The sequence below is a fragment of the Equus caballus genome, chromosome 4 (genome assembly GCF_041296265.1).
Source record: "Equus caballus isolate H_3958 breed thoroughbred chromosome 4, TB-T2T, whole genome shotgun sequence".
Classification (NCBI taxonomy): domain Eukaryota; kingdom Metazoa; phylum Chordata; class Mammalia; order Perissodactyla; family Equidae; genus Equus; species Equus caballus.
This window is the reverse complement of record NC_091687.1, coordinates 66,965,183-66,980,419: the sequence shown is the minus strand read 5'-3', so window position 1 is coordinate 66,980,419 and position 15,237 is coordinate 66,965,183. Positions and strand designations below refer to the sequence as shown.

The 15,237-nt window shown below is 43.1% G+C and overlaps 1 pseudogene; it reads left to right on the top strand.

Moving 5' to 3' along the window:
• Nucleotides 1-1,643: 1,643 nt before the first annotated feature.
• On the top strand, nucleotides 1,644-13,456 carry LOC138923696 (ribose-phosphate pyrophosphokinase 2 pseudogene; annotated as a pseudogene).
• The last annotated feature ends 1,781 nt before the right edge of the window (nucleotides 13,457-15,237 follow it).

Here is a 15,237-nt window from a genome sequence, read left to right as displayed (position 1 = left end):
CATAACAGTTTATAACATTGTGCCATTTTGGATGTACATTATTATTTATCAATTTCTGAATAGATTTCATTGTGCTCACCACCAGTAGTCTAATTTTTGTCCATCATTGTATATAAGTGCCACCTTACCCCTTTTGCTCACCCCCCAACCCCCTTTCCCTCTGGTAACCACTGGTCTGTTCTCTTTATCCGTGTATTTGTTATCTTCCACATATGAGTGAAATCATGCAGTATTTGTCTTTCTCTGTCTGGCTTATTTCACTTATTTTATCCCCTCAAGGTCCCTCCATGTTGTTGCAAATGGGATGATTTGTCTTTTTTATGGCTGAGTAGTATTCCACTGCAAATATATATACCACATTTTCTTTATCCATTCATCTCTAGAAGGGCATTTGGGTTGCTTCCATGCCTTGGCTATTGTGAATAATGCTGCAGTGAACATAGGGGTGCATAAATCTCTTTGGATCACTCATTTCAAGTTCTTTGCACAAATACCCAGTAGTGGAATAGCTGGATCGTATGGTATTTCTATTTTTAATTTTTTGAGAAATCTCCATAGTGTTTTCCATAGTGGCTACACCAGTTTGCATTCCCACCAGCAGTATATGAGGGTTCCTTTTTCTCCACATCCTCTCCAGCATTTGTTGTTTTTTTGCTTGGTAATTATAGCCGTTCTGACTGGTGTAAGGTGATATCTCATTGTAGTTTTGATTTGCATTTCCCTAATAATTCGTGATGTTGAACATGTTTTCATGTGTCTGTTGGCCATCTGTATATCTTCTTTAGAAAAATGTCTGTTCATATCCTCTGTCCATTTTTTGATTGGGTTGTTTGTTTTGTTGTTGAGTTATATGAGTTCTTTATATATTTTGGAGATAAACTCCTTGTCAGATAAATGATTTGCAAATATTGTCTCCAGTTTATACCAACAAACTTTTGACCAGAGCTGCTGCAGCCACAGAATCTGACAGACAGCATTATGATAACTCTGCCTGTCCTTAGAGAGTGGCCACTCAGAGGGAGGTAAAGAACAACGGGTCTGAAAGTCAGATAATCAAATCCACAGGTCCCTGCTTTGCTCACACAGGCAATTTCTTTAGTTTTTGTGTTTGTAATAGCTCACTGAATATGAACAATACAAGGGTGAGACACCTCTAGCTCCTGATCCAAATCCAACCCTTGGCTTAGTTTTATACATATGAGTTCATTTGAAACTCACTGATCCATGCCTTCTCATGCTACATATGTTGAGCATGAATTATATGTCATGTACTGTGTTAGGTACAGTACAAAGGGCACAAAGATCCTTAAGAAAAGCTAGCGGGGGCCAGCCCGGTGGCATAGTGATTAAGTTTGCGCACTCTGCTTTGGCAGCCTGAGGTTGGCTGGTTTGGATCCCAGACATGGACCCAGCACCACTCATCAAACCATGCTGTGCTGGCGTCCCACATAAAATAGAGGAAGATCAGCACAGATGTTAGCTCAGCAACAATCTCCCTTAAGCAAAAAGAGGAAGATTGGCAATAGGTGTTAGCTCAGGGCCACTCTTCCTCACATTAAAAAAAAGAGAAAAGCAAGCAAAGAAGCTCTTAATTAGATGGAGGACACAGGTGTGCCCCTTGAGCTGTGGGGTATTATGCAGAGATGGAGCAGAAAGAGGGGCTGTGGGTGTACAAAGGGAAGAGGAGTGTGATCACCTCTACCAGGAGTGGTCAGGAAAGGCTTTCCAGAGAGGTAATTATTGAGCTGAGTTTTGTTGGTTGTTTGCCTGGTAAGAGGAAAAGCATTGCGGGTAGTGGGAACAGAATATGCCAAGGCACTGAAACTTTCTAAAATGCTGCAAAGATCTTGAGCATCATTGTTTTTAAAGTCATGCAATGGATGTTTGGCCTAGGAAAACCATTCATTTTATCTGCAAAATATGCCTTCAGATTTTAAATAGGGGTGAAAATGCTTTTTAGAAAAAATTTTGACAATGTTATTTTTTAAAAGTCTACTGGATTATGCACCATTCATCCCTGCCCTGCCTCCATCCCTTCCCAGGCCAAACAAGATTCATTCTTGGCCAATTCCATTTCTTTCTGAGGCCCCCTTTACCATTTCCCAACCTCGTTTCTCATGCTGATCAAGATAAAACCAAAATAAAATGCTAAAAATGTCCCCATGCTTAAAAAAACCCGAACCTTTAATAAATAACTTTTTACCTTTATGATTTTGATTAGCCATTCATCATGAGTCAATGACACTTGATGGAAAAGTGAAGTCCCCACCTGTGGCTTAAAGCCAAGCCCAGATTGCAGCTTTGAGGGGATTCTTGAGGGAGTCCCATTAATAACCCTAATGCCCTTAGGGAAGAATGAGATGGTCAGATTCTAGTTGCATCTCCATCACCCGAGCAGTGAGACCCAGCCATTTTGTGAATCAACTGATAAAGGAGGTGGCGAGGAACGTAGGAAATGTGTTCTCATTTCTCACTCGAGTAGCTCTGAAAGGCAGGCCAGATTGGTACAACTCTCTGTGCAGTGGGCAGAGGAAATATGGCGTGTGGTTTAAAGTCTTGACTTTGGGGACTCAGCTCACAGCCACCAGCCAAGTGGTCTTGAGTAGGTGACATTTAGCGTGGTCTTTCCCTTGTGTCAGGCACTGTTCAAAGCATGCTCCTTCTCACAGCAACTCTGTGAGTTGGGATGTGTTATTGTCCCCTGTGTCAGTCAGGATTCTCCAAAGTAACTGAACCAACAGGAGACATATGTCTGTCTGTTTGTCTATCTATCTATCTGAAGGAATTGCTTTATACAATCGTGGGGGCTGGTAAGCCCAAAGTCCATAGGGCAGGCCAGTAGGCTTGGGCAGGAACTGATGTTGCTGGAGGCAGAATGTTCTTCCTCTGGGAAACCTCCGTTTTGGCTCTTGAGGCCTTTCAACTGATTAGATGAAGCCCACCCACGTTATTGAGAGTAAGCTCCCTTGTTTAAAGTTAACTGATGGTAGCTGTTAACTACATCTGCAAAATATCTTTACGGCAACACCTAGATTAGTGTTTGATTAAATAACTGGCCACTATAGCCTACCCTAGTTGACACATAAAACTAACCATCACATCCCCTTTTATAGATGAAGCAACTGAGGCAGAGTGTTAAGAATGCGCAAGGTCTGATGTGGCAGAGTCAGAATTCCAGCCCAGGCTCCACAGCTGTGCCCTTCACCACTGTGTTGCTCCGTGGCCTAGCTGGTTGCATTTTCCTCAAGTACAGAAGAGGCTAATAATGCCTGTCTCTTTTTACTCCCAGGATTCCTATGCTTATTGATGTGTTTTTCTTCTGTCTCATTCCAAACTGGATTCGAGGAGGCTCTGAGAAATCAACCAGACAATTCCCATAAAAGCGTTTTGAAGAACAGTAAGGGAAATGTAAGAAAACTAACATTGACTGGGCACCTATATGTGCCAGACACAACACCAGCATCTGCATATTTGTTGTTTAACACTCAACAAAAATTGCAAATCTTCCATCACTTGAGATTCTTTGAGGGCAAATAGACCTTGTTCATATGGATATCCTTGATGCTTTTCACAGGGCTGGGAGTAGTGTAGACACCCAATAAGTGCCTATAAATCAACGGAATTATTGCCCAGTGGTGTGACATGAAACCAAGGTGATCGTTGCTAAGAGCTTCTTGGGCGGGCAAAGGATTTTCTGTGGGATCCAATATGTTCCAGGAGGTGAAAGAGTAATCCCAGCTCCTGTTGCCCTGGAGAGGGAAGGAGGAGTCTTCTCCAGAGACTCACTGGGGAAATCATCAGCAGGTGAAGTTGCTAAATTTATCTACTCCTTTTATGCAACACACTCCCCAGACTGAAAAACACTGCCACATACGTCACCTGGACTCTTCAAAACTTGCTCCTCCTGTAGGCAAATCTCTCCATTTAATAGGTACTGAGTTCCTGTAATTCCCAGCCCGGGGAAGTGTCCCCCTGGAGGGAGGTAACATGTGTGGGTTTCTGCCCTGTGGCTTATTCCACATCAATCCCTCCTCACATAAACTCAAAGCAGCAAAATAGCCAGCCCAACATGCAAAGGGCTTTGTGTTAAGCGGATGTATATTAAGGAGTGGTTACACGTAGGCAGGGTTCAGGTACTATTTCAGTATTAGTGAAATATATCCTGCCAGACAATCAGGTTTGTCGTAGGCTCTGGGAGGACTGGAGCTTTCTGAAATTCCTAGGAATTCTTTAAACATGGGTCTCTTGATCTAAGGGAAGTGTTCTTCCTGAGAGGTGAAGAGGCATTGGCCTCTCTTCTTGCGTCAGGAGGAAAGCGTGTGAGGTTTTGGAGTTAACCACCCATGGTGACTGGCTCTGTCACCTCCTAGCCATTTGAGATGGAGCAAGTTACTTTCCTCTCCAGGTCTCGTTTCCCATATGTGTATGTATATGTATATGTACATGCATATAGAATTGGGAGATATTATGTACATCATAGGGCTGTTTTGAGCATTACCATGAGATTATATATGTACAGAACCTGGCCTGCAGTAACTACTCAGTACATGTTGGGTCTCATCCTTTCCCAAACCACAGCTGAGGGCTGGCCCAATGCACACTGTGGGGAGGCCACTCTTCCCCCATTGCTGAATGAATCTAGAAGAAATCTAATTAAAATGGACACCAGGAAGATCTGAGAGGGGAGATTGTGGCTGAAGGTGTGGAGGTTGAGATGTCTGCCTGTGGGGTGGGTTCTGGGAACTATAGCATGTGCTGTCAATGCCTCCTGCCATATCCTCTTGGCCCACCCTGTAGGTCGTTTGAATCTTGGGTTTCCATGTCACACCAATGACCTCCCTTAAGCACATGATTCTTTCTTTTTAAAGGCCTTCTTTGGTGAGCATGCTATGCTTGGAAGTGCTGGGTAATTAATGCCCCCAGGAGTGACACTCATCTGATGGGGATGGGAGTTGATGGATAAAAATCCCAGAAATTCTGGGATGTGTTCTACAGTCTCTTGGAGCGTCCCTAGTAGTCCATAGCAGCAATGCACTTATTAACACATCTTGTCACACCCTGTAACATACTTCTCTGCTCCCTCACTTGCTTCCTGGGATGACCTCCAAAAGTACTTGTACCCAAATCATTTTCAGGATCTGCTTTTGGGGGAACCTCAACCAAGAGAGAAACCCATAGCCCTGTTGCCTCCTGAGGTGTCAGCCCTGCTTCTTCATCCTGGCCCAGCTCCTAGATATTCTCTTCTTCCTTTCTCATGAACTCCCGCTCCATTTCACAACTGCCATCTTTTTTTTGTGGGGGGGGTAAAGATTTTATTTTTGCTTTTTCTCCCCAAAGCCCCCTGGTACACAGTTGTATATTTTTTAGTTTTGGGTCCTTCCAGTTGTGGCATGTGGGATGCCCCCTCAGCATGGCTTGAGGAGCGGTGCCATGTCTGCGCCCAGGATCTGAACCGGCGAAACATCAGGCCGCCAAAGGGGAGCGTGCAAACCCAACCACTTGGCCACGGGGCCGGCCGCTGCCATCTTTTTTTGTGGGAGAAGACGACTTCAGTTCCCAGGATTGTGGAAAATAACCAGTCTCTGATTCTCTCCTTCTTTCCTGTGTTTGAACCAAGCCAAGAGTGTCCCTCTTTCAGTGAGAAAGAAGGCACTTTCTTTTGCTTTGCCAAACTTGACTGCAATTGTCAGTCTATTATTTGTAATAATACCTGGGGGGATTTTTCTTAAGAAATATTTTTGCAAATGAAAGAGCCCTCCTCTTGGAATGAGAACTCAATTTATGACACAACTGAGCATAGCTATTGTAGTGGACACTTAGGATTGTCCTCCCAAGACCCCTTTCCTTGGAACTGCCTCTTCATCCATCCACACAGTTAGAACAGAAGTTCTACTGTTAGTACAAGCTGACTCCCAACTCCTGGCTTCAGCTGATTTATCCAGGGATTGGCATCTAACTCAAGCTCAGCCAATGAAGCCCTTTCCAAAGATTTTTGACTTGGGACCAGAGAGACCTTGAATTCAGTTTCTCTACAGTGACTGAAGTTGTGAGATGTAAATTTTGGTTGCTGTCAGCACCCAAGTTTCCTGCTATGTGAAAAAATCCAGTCTGAGTGGGAAAGAGCGACATCAGTATGCAAAGAGGAGCAGAGGTGAGCGAGGGAGGGAGAGTCCTGGCAGCACTCATGGTCCTGTTCCAATCGCGGCCAAGCTGCATCCCTGGACATCCCCTCAGGCTGGAAGTTTAACCTTTTCCTGGATACTGAGAACAACCAGTTCCATTTAGCTAATTGAATTGTATTTCTGTTACTTGCAGCCCCAAAGTCCTAAATAACAGAGAGAGAAGCTTCAAACTCTTAAGGCTATATGTAGGGTTCCAGCATGACTTCTAGTTCTTCCTAACTAAGGAATTGTTGGAAAACTATAGTGGATTTTATGGTATCTCTTAAACATCAATCCTACCCCTCCACCGCTCGGGAGCAGTCATGCCGTGGGGGGATTGTCTATAGCTCCCGGCGAGGGTCTGAATTGTTTAAGGCAATAATGATCATCTCAACACCTGTGCAGTGATTGAGTCAGAAGAAGGCATGTGACTCAATTTTGGGATGTTTGCTGGGGGGTTTTGGGGAAAGTTTATCCGTTCTTGAGAGAGACCCAGAGGAAGAGCTGTGCTATTCTTTCCCAGAGCCTTGTTGTGTGTGGATGTGAGGCTGGCACCTGCTGTAGCTATTTCCGTGCCAGTCTAGGGATGAAACCCAAACTTGGAGGAGGTCAAAGAAATGGAGATAGAGCTACCCTATGTCTGTCTTCCAGTTTAATGGACCAATGTATTTGCTTATAATTTAAGCTAATTTGGGTTGGGTTTTCTATCTTATTGTTGTTGTTTTGCTGCTGAAAGCATGCTAACCAATACAGAACTCTCAGCCAATGGACCACAGGAATAATCTTGTTCAGATGAAGCCTTCTGTATCAGAATCTATCACCCCTCTTCCATTTGTCCCGTGTTGTTCTCATTCTACTGGGATGAATTCCAGTAGATGGTACCCTCGTATCAAGGCCTGTGATTCAACTTTTGCAATTGTTAGCAAAAAGTTTATGTTTATTCCAATTTTCATCAATCGATTTCTGCAGAGGCTTGTTTTCTCCAATATGTGCTGCAAAATGCTGAGGTCATTCTGTTTTTGGTTTTCTGGGAGTGGCTTTTATCTTTTTGCTTGGCTAAGAAGCTCTCTCTCCATCTGATGCTTTGTCTGGTGCCTGTTTTCAATCTCAATAAACTTTCTCTGCTTTGTTGCTCTAGTCTCTGTGGCAAGAAGAGACACCTTCTGATTGGGGTGTCGGCTGGGCACAGAATTGTACCCCCACCCCATTGCATAGCACAGTGACACTTTCTGTAACATGGTCTACATCCTCTCTGGTAAGAGTAGCACGAGGACATGCCTAATGAACTCAAGGGCTCTTAGTGCCGGGCCACAAAGCACACAGGCCTTTTTTCTTCTAAATGTTTTCCTACTAATCATAGGGAATGAGCATCCAAATAAACACATATTGGGGAAATTACAATGGATCAACAAATCTCAAAAAGTTCTAACTGCAGTCATTTTATAGTCTATACTAAAATATTGGTGGGGTCATTTTCTTTTTATGTGATAGTCCTTTTCTTTGCTCACATGGCAAGAGAGTGGATGAGAAAGATGTGAAGTAACGTGTGGCATAAATAAGAATATCTCTTCAAGGGGCCGGCCCTGTGGCCGAGTGGTTTAGTTTGCATGCTCTGCTGCAGCGGCCTGGGGTTCACTGGTTCGGATCCTGGGTGCAGGCCTACACACCGCTCATCAAACCATGGTGTGGTGGCATCCTACATAGAAGAACTAGAGTGACCTGCAACTAGGATGTAGAGCTATTTACTGGGACTTCAGGGAGGAAAAAAAAAGAGGAAGATTGGCAACAGATGTCAGCTCAGGGCCCGTCTTCCTCACACACACACACACACACACACACACACACACACAAAAGAACCTCTCTTCCAGAGCTGGATTCACTGCCCCAGGCCAGCACCCCCCCCCCCCCCCCCCGCCCCTTCCTTCTCCTCTTCCATCGTGAGGGGCAGCTCTTTCCTGCTCCTGCCATTACCACCTTAAGGATCCTCTGGCTCTGCCAATCCCCAGGCATACCCAATATGGTGGTGTTCTGTGGCAGCTCACACCAGGACCTGTCCCAGAAAGTGGTGGATAGACTGGGGCTGGAGCTGGGCAAGGTGGTCACTAAGATGTTCAGCAATCAGATCAGCATAGACATTGGTGAAAGTATGAGAGGCCAAGCTGTCTATATCATTCAGAGTAGCTGTGGAAAAATTGACACCTTGATGAAACTTATTATGATCAACAGTGATAAAGCCACATGGTCCTCCAGAGAGAAGGTGGTACTCCCATGTTTTTCATCCTCCCGACACGATAAAAAGGATGAGAGTCACGCTCCAGTTTCTGAAAAATTTGAAGCCAATCTGCTTAGAGTAACTGGGCCAGATCACCCCATTCCCATGGATCTGCCTGCTGCTCAGATCCAGGGCTGCTTCGATATCCCAATGAGTGACTTACATGCAGAACCAAGAGAATATTGCTGACTGAAGGAGCTGTGTCATTGTTTCCCCCAAAGCGGACGGCTACGTCATTTCCGGACAGACTCAATGTGGAGTTTGCTTTGCTTCATCGAGAGAGAAGGAGAGCCATGGGCGTGAATAGGGTGATTCTGGTTGGTGATGCTGAAGATCAGGTGGCCGTCCTCATGGACAACATGACTGATACATGCAGCACAAAATACTATGCTGTGGTCAAGCTACTCTATGCCAGAGCCAGCAAAGTTTACGCCATTTTTACTCATGGAATCTTCTCTGGGCCAGCTATTTCCAGAATTTATAATGCTCCCTCTGAGGCTGTCGGCGTCACAAACACCATTCCCCAAGAGGACGAGATGATGCACTCCTTTAAGATTCAAGTTACTGATATTTCAATGATTTTGGCGGAGGCAACCCAAAGAGCAGACAACAGCAACTGTCTCTTACTTGTCAAGCCATGGCCCCCTAGGCCTCCAGAATATTATGACTTCAAACATTGTACTCTGAGTTTAAAAAATTATTTTGACTTTAGAATTCAATAAAATATAGAATGATGAATACTAAAGCATCAGATCTCTGTTGTAAACCTTGGAACATATCTTTATGGTTTTAGGAGACAATGGATAGGGATAGAGGACTGTTTGTTTTTAACTGAACTTGTCTTGAATGAGAAATGTCTGTTATTTTTCCTTGTTGTGATGGATAAGGTTTACCTTTGTTCTTATGATACTTTGAGGCCACAATCATATAATGTAATTGCTTTGCTGTGATGGAATTATACTTCAAGTTAAGGTCTAAAAAAACTCCAGCTGTGGAAGCAACATAAATGGATTCTAGACAGTACTTCATCTAAGTTTCCATGCCCAGAGAAGCTAATGTCAACTCATCATGTGATACTCAATTTATACGATAAATTATGAACCTGGGGAAAAAAATAAAATAATGATCCTCAGATAGAAAACATGATTTAAAAATCTGCATTGTCTTTCCCTGGCTTGAGAATTTGTTATTCTATCATTACTTAACATTATGTTTGTATTTTAAAGTATTGTATACACACTTGTGAATTAATTAGGCTGGATTTGGCCATACTAAGCAGCCAAATTTTAATTTAAGGAGATTTGAAGGTTGTAATCCAGCCCAGTTGATAAGGATCTTCAGTATGCAGCTGATCCCGGTGCTTGCCCATCTCTGGCTCCTCACTGATCCAGAAGCTGTAAGACCAACCTCATTTTCTGGTCACATCTACCTCTGTTGAACGCAGAAAGATCTAACCTCTATCTAGTCAAATAAAGGAGTCAGGGAAATATGAACATGCAAAAGTCATTGAACCAAAACATAAATTGTATCAACTAACCAAATAACGTGTTCATATTAGACCATATTATATGCTGACAATATCCAGAAATAGTGGTACTGTGGTGTCTATATGGAATAAATGTTCCTCCAGTTCAATGGTAAACATTTTCAATAAAATCATGTAGGAAACTAAAAGCAAAGTGACAAAAAAGAATATCCCTTTCTTCTTAAAGAATGTCTTATTCCTTTTTACTGAGTGTTTCTTGGAAGTTGGTCTAGTCATGAGCTGAAGGAGCAAAGAGGCATATCAAAAATGTCTGGGATCCATAGAAACTTGTACAAGAATGTTCGTAGCAGCATTATTCATGATTACCAAATGGTAGAAATAACCCAAATGTCCACCAATAGATGAACAGACAAATTGTGGTATATCCATACAATGGAATATTTTTCAGCCATAAAAAGGAATGAAGTACTGATACATGCTACCACACGGATGAACCTGGAAAACATTGTGTTAAGTAAAGGAAGCCAGACACAATAGGTCACATAATGTGTGATTCCTTTTCTATGATATATCCAGAATTGGCAAATCCATAGAGACAGAAAGCAGGTTAAAGGTTACCAGGGGATTTGGGTAGGGGAAAATGAAGAGCAATTACTTAACAGGTACAGAGTGTTCTTATGGGGTGATGAAAAGGTTTTGAAACTAGAGAGAGCTGGTGTTTGCACAACATAGTGAATACACTAAATACCACTGAATTGTATACTCTAAAATGGTTAATTGTATGTTATGTGAATTTCACCTCAATTTTAAAAAAGCAGCAGGGAAGGAAAAATCTGAGCCCCTACCCTGTCCCAGCTCCACATTCTGATTTGCCTCCTAGGGAGCAAATTGATGTGCAAGCTCACGTTATAAGGGATGTGAGGTGACTACCTGACTTAGGGTGACTCATCATCATTTATTAAGTAACCTGGAGGCTTAAGAGCAGTGCATTTTGGGCAATTTGCTGATTCCTTTAGGCAATCTTAACACGAAGCCCCGTGGGTAGCAAGAAATAGCATGTGATTAGAACAGAAGCAATTACTCTTAGAAAAGCATCATTAATTTCAAAAGCTCTTGTCCTGAGCTATGTGGCTAAGTGGAGACAAATTAGGATGCTGTCTAGAGGAAGGAAAGTGAAGTTGTTTTCCCCTCTTTAGGACAGAAAGGAAATCTAAAGTTCTCTCTTCCTAGTCGTTATTTCTTCCTCCGAGCGGTGGGAGTGGCGAGTTTGGGAGGGGGCGGTCGGTGGTAGGTTAGTCGTAGGAGGCCTGGCGTTTCTATCAGTTCTACTGCAAGCTCCTTCAGTGATAAAAGGAACTGTGATAAAAAGGAACTGCTCATAGTTCCCATTTGTCTCCATCATAGAGTCTTTCTGGGGTCTAATTAGTAGGATGGAAAGGGCAGTGGTGCCTTCTCAGAAAACCTGGTTTCTGGGGTCTATTCTGGGATCCACTGTGTCCAGCCAAGTCTTGTCCTTTTTTGGGGCCTTGCTCTTCAGTAAAGTAAATCAAAGCAAAGCAAGATCATCTCCCAGGTCCTTATTTAGAAACAGATCCTGAAACACAAATTCTTACTGACAGTGTTCGAAGCATTTGGACAGTGTGCTCTTTTACTCTTCAGTTCTGAAACCTGACTCAGACAAGATCTAAATAGAGAACAGAACAAAAACCTCAAATGAATGTCATAGGAGTTTGTCAAGATTATCAGTGGGATTACCCAGGGTAGTAGTTGCTCTCTCTCTGAGGCGTAAAATAACATATTGGGCACATAGTATGTGCTAGTCCTTGTGCTATGTCCTTTTATAAAGATTATGTCATTGGATGATATTTTGAGGTATGACTATTCCACTTTACAGATGCAAAAACTAAGGTCTAATGAGATTGCATAACAAGCCCCAAATCTCATAACCAGGATTCAAAATGCATGTTTCTGACTCCAAATCCAGTGCTCTTTCCATACAGTATAGCTAACTTTTTTTTTTGAGACTTATCTTAGCAGTTGTACCTACTCTTCCTCTTCCCACCTTTGTCCCCTTTTTAGCTCCATAAGCGAATCCTTATTCCTTCAAAAGAAAAAAACCACATTCAGTTTCTAGAATTCTATACCCCCTATTTCATTTTTTAGCCCAGAGCGATATGACTTCTGCCTCCATCTTTTTACTGAAACACTTTGCAAAAGGTGGTTTCCAAAACACATGGGCATATTTAGTCCATATTCTTACTGGACTTCTCCATGGTGGTGGCATTGGTGACCAGCCCTCCCTCTTCCTCTGCTTGCTCATCCTGGTCTCTCCTTGTCTTTCTCCTTCCCTGAATGCTGCTGCTCAGTCCCCTTTGAGGGTTCCTCCTTCACTTGGGATGATCAACAGTGGAAACGCCCATGCACTGCAAGGGAAGCCCCATCGCCTCTCACAGTTGCGCAATGCTTGTGCATTTCCCGAAGTTGGGTGATTCCAGGTAAATGGCACCACGCAAAGTATGATTCTCGTTCTAGGCTGGGAACTTCTTCGCTTCTGAATCCTCACTGCTTGGCATATTATTAGTCTAGAGGGAAGTATATACTGAATAAATTCAAAGAATGATGGACAGATCTTCGAAAAAAGGAGTAAGTCCACTCCATGCAGAGGATGCAGAAAGTGCCCAGGAAGGTGGCCAGAAGGTTGTGGGGCTTTCCTAGGGAACTGTGAGGAGCACAGTGTGGCTACAGTATAAGGTGGAGGGCTGGAGGAACTACTGCTGATGAGGCTGGAAAGTGTAAAAAAGTTGTCAAAGACGTTGAAATGGAAAAAAAAGAAAAAGAGAAAAAAGATTACTACCTGTGTTATTAAATTAAATTAAATTAAATTAAAAAGATTACTAGGTGTCTTATAGAATGCTGGGCATTGGGGCTGGCCCTGTGGCCGAGTGGTTAAGTTCGCGCGCTCCGTTGCAGGCAGCCCAGTGTTTCGTTGGTTCGAATCCTGGGCGCGGACATGGCACTGCTCATCAAACCATGCTGAGGCAGCATCCCACATGCCACAACTAGAAGGACCTACAACTAAGAATATACAACTATGTACCGGGGGGCTTTGGGGAGAAAAAGGAAAAAATAAAATCTTTAAAAAAAAAAAAAAGAATGCTGGGCATCATCTAGTGCACTCTTCCACGTTATCTGGTTCTACAGTGGTCTGCACCTTTTACTGTCTGAGCTTTTTAAGAACTCTATAAGTTATAAAAATCTGTAAGATTTACAACTCTGAGAGCAATGCAAATGATTCTTGTCTGTAAAAATGAAAATGAATTTTGTCAGGTGGAGGTGCAGTTGCTTCCCTGCCTCCTCCACCCCTGAACTCCGCTGGTGGAAGCATCTAGTTTTGCATCTGTTGGATTCATTTCAGCATTCCTGAGGGCCTGTCTACGTGTCTGCTCTGTGGACACTCCTTTGAACGGGGTTTTAACACCTTACCAGTTCCTCATTAATTAGTATGCTAAATAAAATCTTTGACATGTGTTCATTTTATATTTGTATGAGAGTCATGATTTTACCCTTTATAAAAAATTCTCCTTTAACAGAAAGTAGATGGGAGTTAGGTTCCAAAGGAGCTTAAAAGCTCAGAGGTTTTAAAAGCAGAAACAAAATGGGTTTAGATTTATGTTTTTGAACAAATGCTTTGGAGCACATGTGGTTGGGATGGAGAGACCAGCTATTGCGCAACTGCCAGAGTCCAGGTAGGAGAAGGTGAGAGACGGAATAGGTGCAGCACGAAGCCTGAGCACGTGGAGTGCTGCCTGGTGCTTCATTAACACTAACCGGAGAATAAAGAAGTGGATGAAGTAAGTACTAACTTTAGGAAAGTGTCAGATCAGAGAAGCATGTCTGAAGACAAGTTTCCATTAGGCACACCCACTACCTTCCAGACTTAATAATTTAAGCCTTTCTGATTAAATTATCCAGGTTCACATTTTCACGGACCCTTATATATATATATACACATATATATGCATATTTTTTGGTAGCACCAAGTACCAAGTCTTCTTAACACATATTCTAAAATTCTCTCTAACTCAATCCTATACTCCAGTTGCAGGGTTGTTTCTGTTGACTCAGAGAGTCTTTGGCCCATATGGTCTCACAGTTGTGCTCCTGGCAGAGTATAATGCTCCCCAGAGAGGAAAGTAATGGAACTGGTGCTTTAAGATTGTGATAGACAATGGAACTGGGTCCCCAGTGAACCCACTTGTGTAGTCTCCCCCTACATTGGCCCTGTGATTTTTTTTGGCCAGTGGAACATTAGCAAATATGATAAAAGCCGAGGCTGGACACACACTTGTACATTGTCCTCTGGAACACTCTCTTGGAACCCAACTACCATGCTGTATTGAAGTCCAGGCTATACTGTTGGAGAGAGACCACATGGGGAGAAGCTGGAGTTGGAGTAGCATACGGAAAGAAAGAAAGACCATGTGACGGAGAACTGGGGTCCCTGTCTGAGCTCCCAGATAGATGCAAGCTGCATGAGTGACCCCAGACACAATCTCCCACAGACTTAAGTGAAATGATAAATTGTTACAGTTTTAAGCCACTATGTTTTGGTGTGTGAGTGTGTGTGTGTGTGTATGTGTGCTTTTCATAGAGCAATGGAAAGGTGAAGCAAGATGAGAGCAGCTCACCTAGAGGGCAACTTGGAAGGGTACATCTGACCCAAGTTCACTGTTTGACAAAGTCTCAGTCAATGGCCCCAGCGATTCTGTTCAACCACAGTTCGTATCTCCAGTAAGGTAGCAAGTGCCCCCACTTTGTGAGCTGTCTCAGCCTCAGGTCTCAGCTGACTAAGGTCAGTGGGTCTTTGAGTGCCTCATTTACTCTATCCTCTGCCTGTTCTGCCTGGATCTCACCGGAGGGAAAGATAGCACGGCAAGTCCTCAGGTACAACTGGGATTCTAGAGGGATCCCAATAATTGGCTATGTCAGACAGACGCCTGTAAATTGGTTTCGCCATAGCAAGCGCTCGAGGGATTTTGGGAATTGTTTCCATGTGGTTAATTATCCTTGATATTTAACACACAGACACCTGAATGTAAAATGTTTGAACATGAAATTAGAGCTAATGAGAATAAGGTATGACAAACTGAAGTGACTTTGCCTTGTTCTTGCTTTGGGTATATTTTTTATCTCACAGAGACAGGAATTTTAATTGTAAAAGTTAGCTTCTCTTGGGTGACCTAAAAAACGAATACTTGTCCAAAGATATAACAATGAACACTCTCCTTCTAGTATTCCCTGTCAGAAATTGCTCACTT